This window comes from Oncorhynchus masou, chromosome 12 (assembly GCF_036934945.1).
Source record: "Oncorhynchus masou masou isolate Uvic2021 chromosome 12, UVic_Omas_1.1, whole genome shotgun sequence".
In the NCBI taxonomy this organism is placed as follows: Eukaryota; Metazoa; Chordata; class Actinopteri; order Salmoniformes; family Salmonidae; genus Oncorhynchus; species Oncorhynchus masou.
The window spans coordinates 84,161,276-84,166,417 of record NC_088223.1 but is presented as its reverse complement, the minus strand read 5'-3'; positions in this window follow the sequence as shown (position 1 = coordinate 84,166,417).

The window sequence follows — 5,142 nt, the reverse complement described above, 5'->3', positions numbered from 1 at the left end:
AACTGTATATATAGTTGAAGTCGGAAGTGTACATACACTTAGGTTGGAGTCTTTCAACCACTTCACACATTTACACATATACACACACACTAGTGGTGTGTGGGCCAACAGTTTGTTTACCTGCACCCGCCCACAATTTCAAACAACCACCTGACTATATGTGATGAAGTGAAAATCTGAGGCCAGCATCCAATGAGTGAGTGTGCACAGAATCAGTGCAACAAAGGGTCAAGGCAATAGTCCGCGTAGCCATTCGATTAACTGTTCAACAGTCTTAAGGCTTGGGGGTAGAAGCTGTTCAGGTGCCTTTTGGTCCCAGACTTGGTGCTCCAGTACTGCTTGCCATGCAGTAGGAGAGTGAACAGTCTATGGCTTGGGTGGCTGGGGTCTTCGACAATTTTCTGAGCCTTCCTCTGACAGGTATAGAGGTCCTGGATGGCAGGGAGCTCAGCCCAAGTGATGTACTGGGCCATCCACACCACCCTCTGTAGGGCCTTGCAATCAAGGGCAGTGCAGTTGCCATACAAAGCGATGATGCAGCCAGTCGACGCTCTCAGTGGTGTAGCCGTAGATGCTCTCAGTGGTGCAGCTGTAGAACATTTATTTTTTTACCTTTATTTTACTAGGCAAGTCAGTTAAGAACAAATTCTTATTTACAATGACAGCCTACACCAGCCGAACCCAGATGACGCTGGGCCAATTGTGCACAGCCCTATGGGAATCCCAATCACAGCTGGTTGTGATAGAGCCTGGAATTGAACCAGGGTGTCTGTAGTGACACCTGCAGCACTGAGATGCAGATCCGTAGACTGCTGCGTCACTCTAGAGCCTCGGTTCCATGCTGCATCTTTTCAACCTCCTGGAGGGGAAGAGGCGCTGGCCAATATAATCTCTTATTTTACTCTGTTTGCTTCCGTTTGGTTCTTAAACGGTAAACGGTTTCCGTAATGAATACACCCCTGGTTAGATACAAGGCTGCATTATTCAGTTACATCCATTGGGTGTCAGCAATGGTCCATGTGTGAGAAAAGAATAATGTTCTGAAATGGTCATGTCTCAAATAAAGGACCATGTTCTTTCCTTATTGTACCTTGGCCCTACATGGCCTCCATACAGGTATCGTAATAGGCTACTAACATTGATTATGAGGTTTATATTATTATTACATATCGTATCATTGTAATACCATTAAAGATACTAAGGTCAGCAGATGTCACTCTCTACAGAACTTTCTGAACTCTGAACTCCATCAAATGGCAGAGTAAAGCTTTCCATCATGGAATTGGTTTATCACTTGTAGTTGTTTATCATGTGCGACGTAGGCTATAATATGTATGTTTTGTAGTCTGGGTCAGTTTGATTGTATGAATATTCCAATATTTTGCTATTGTTTATTTACGTCAGGCCTCACCTCTCTTTCACCTTTCTCATTGTGACGCTACATGAGGAATCACATCTTGTTGACTCAAACAGGTGTCTCATTTATTCTTAACTACTAAACACAAAGGTATTCCGTCACCTCAGTTGATTTTAAAGAATAATATGCCATTGGGTTTATTTTACACCTTAGCAGAGGCTCTGAAAGCTCTGACTGAGACAGTGGTTTAGTAATTACGTGTAAAGTGGAGAAGGCATGGTATGAAACCAAAGACAATAGTCCTCTATGGTCCTCTGTAGCTCCGTTTGCAACACTAGACTAGTGGGTTTATTTTCTGGGACCACCCATATGTAAAATGTATGCATGTATGCATACAGTGGGGCAAAAAAGTATTTAGTCAGCCACCAATTGTGCAAGTTCTCCCACTTAAAAAGATGAGAGAGGCCTGTAATTTTCATCATAGGTACACTTCAACTATGGCAGACAAAATGAGGAAAAAAAATCCAGAAAATCTCATTGTAGTATTTTTAATGAATTTATTAGCAAATTATGGTGGAAAATAAGTATTTGGTCAATAACAAAAGTTTCTCATTACTTTGTTATATACCCTTTGTTGGCAATGACAGAGGTCAAACGTTTTCTGTATGTCTTCACAAGGTTTTCACACACTGATGCTGGTATTTTGGCCCATTCCTCCATGCAGATCTCCTCTAGAGCAGTGATCTTTTGGGGCTGTTGCTGGGCAACATGGACTTTCAACTCCTTCCAAAGATTTTCTATGGGGGTGAGATCTGGAGACTGGTTAGGCCACTCCAGGACCTTGAAATGCTTCTTACGAAGCCACTCCTTCGTTGCCCGGGCGGTGTGTTTGGGATCATTGTCATGCTGAAAGACCCAGCCACGTTTCATCTTCAATGCCCTTGCTGATGGAAGGAGATTTTCACTCAAAATCTCACGATACATGGCCCCATTCATTCTTTCCTTTACACGGATCAGTCGTCCTGGTCCCTTTGCAGAAAAACAGCCTCAAAGTTTCCACCCCCATGCTTCACAGTAGGTATGGTGTTCTTTGGATGCAACTCAGCATTCTTTGTCCTCCAAACATGACGAGTTGAGTTTTTACCAAAAAGTTTTTGAGTGTTGCTAGTTCATCTGACCATATGACATTCTCCCAATCTTCTTCTGGATCATCCCAATGCTCTCTAGCGAACTTCAGACGGGCCTGGACATGTACTGGCTTAAGCAGGGGGACACTGCAGGATTTGAGTCCCTGGCGGCATAGTGGGTTACTGATGGTAGGCTTTGTTACTTTGGTCCCAGCTCTGCAGGTTATTCACTAGGTCCCCCCATGTGGTTCTGGGATTTTTGCTCACCGTTCTTGTGATCATTTTGACCCCACGGGGTGAGATCTTGCGTGGAGCCCCAGATCGAGGGAGATTATCAGTGGTCTTGTATGTCTTCCATTTCCTAATAATTGCTCCCACAGTTGATTTCTTCAAACCAAGCTGCTTACCTATTGCAGATTCATTCTTCCCAGCCTGGTGCAGGTCTACAATTTTGTTTCTGGTGTCCTTTGACAGCTCTTTAGTCTTGGCCATAGTGGAGTTTGGAGTGTGACTGTTTGAGGTTGTGGACAGGTGTCTTTTATACTGATAACAAGTTCAAACAGGTGCCATTAATACAGGTAACGAGTGGAGGACAGAGGAGCCTCTTAAAGAAAAAGTTACAGGTCTGTGAGTGCCAGAAAACTTGTTTGTTTGTAGGTGACCAAATACTTATTTTCCACCATAATTTGCAAATAAATTCATTAAAAATCCTACAATGTGATTTTCTGGATGTTTTTTTTCTCATTTTGTCTGTCATAGTTGAAGTGTACCTATGATAACAATTACAGGCCTCTCTCATCTTTTTAAGTGGGAGAACTTGCACAATTGGTGGCTGAATAAATACTTTTTTTGCTCCACTGTAACTAAGTTGCTTTGGATGAAAGCATCTGTTAAATGGTGCAGTGGTCTATGGCACTGCATCTTAGTGAAAGAGGTGTCACTACAGTCAATGGTTTAATTCTATGCTGTATCACATAGGGTGGCGCACAATTGGCCCTGGGTTTGGCCAGGGTAGGCTGTCATTGTAAATAAGAATTTGTTCTTAATTTTAGACAGCTATGCAATTCAGTTAACTTTTAAAAATATATGTTACTGTAGGAATAATGTAGAATGTATATAGTATGTTCCATCATCTGACACTCTGATGGCTATGTACTGAATATGTTGGTGGCTTTGTCTACTCGGGCATCAGGTAGCTGAGTATTGTGCATATAGTGACAGAATTGCTCGAAAAAACGGCATTCCTTCCACCCATTTACTTAAGTTAACTCTAATAAACTTTTATCAGTCATCTGAAGGTACTGTACTTGAAGGTATACCTCTACTACTCCAGAACCTTTTCTCCAGAGCTGATCGTTCTGCCTGGCTTCCAGAACACAGAACATGACAGAGAAACAAAAGGCAGGGAACAGGAGATTTAGGCTGGGTGAATTAGTGTGTCCAGCCACCCAGCCAAGGAATGACTCAAGGGCAATCTCTCAACGAGAGGGATCAGGTTACAAGCCGTGTCTGTCATTACAGCTCATTCTCCTACAATAGAGCTAATAGTCTTTTTGTTGAGGTTAAGCTGGTAGATCATTTCAATCAGTTGGTGACATCACTCTGGCAGAGAAATTAAGTATGATTTGTGTGATTGCGTTTATTTAGTGAGCAGGCTTTTCTGATCCCGGTCCTATATCTAGATTACCTACGCTGTGTGTGTGTGTGTGTGTGTGTGTGTGTGTGTGTGTGTGTGTGTGTGTGTGTGTGTGTGTGTGTGTGTGTGTGTGTGTGTGTGTGTGTGTGTGTGTGTGTGTGTGTGTGTCGCTTGAGTACGCACCCATGCAAATCTATTAGTGTGTGTGTCAGTAATGGCACTCAAGCATCCCTTACTGTTTAACATATCACTTTGTCTTTTGTGTATTTTGTATTCTTCTGTAATATTTTATGGACACACTGCTATTTCCCTGTATTGCCTTCTTGCAAGGTCGCCCTCGCAAAATAGTTTTTTAACCTCAATGGGTTTAACCTGGTTAAATAAATGTTTAATTATTTATTATTATTTTATTTTTTTAAGTTATGGCTTCATGACCCTGTCACTCAAGCATCCTTTACTGTTTAACATATCACTAAGTTATGGCTTCACTAATATTGACTCAGTTCTTTCCTGAAAGAATAAGTAGCCAAGCCAGATGGACAAGCAGGTTGCCACCCATTACAGTGGTAAAATACAGGTGAAAACAAGGGAGAGGCTTTTCCTTACACCAAAATAACCACTGAGTACTGACCCAGGTTAGAGAGGGACCTCTCAGTAGGGAGTAGCTCTCAGCACCAAGCCCCTGATTCAAAGGCCTCTAATGAAAGTGTTCTGTAGGTCCTATCTGGTTTATAGTGGCACAGAACATAGGCAAGGAACCCAATAATAAGAAGAATATGAGGATGAAATATAACTTAACCTAAAGAGACTCCATCTTTGGAGGGATAAACGTCCACGATACGTCAGTACAGATGTAGGATCTTCGATTGAACACTATTATGTTGCTGAGAATTTTCCTGCACGGCAGGAAATGCAAAATTGTAGTGTATTTGAGTTTTAAAAAGGCTTCTAAAGTTTGTCATTTCCACTTGGAAAATTCAGACTTCATTTGCCCCGACAAAAAAATGTATCAACCTCTACAA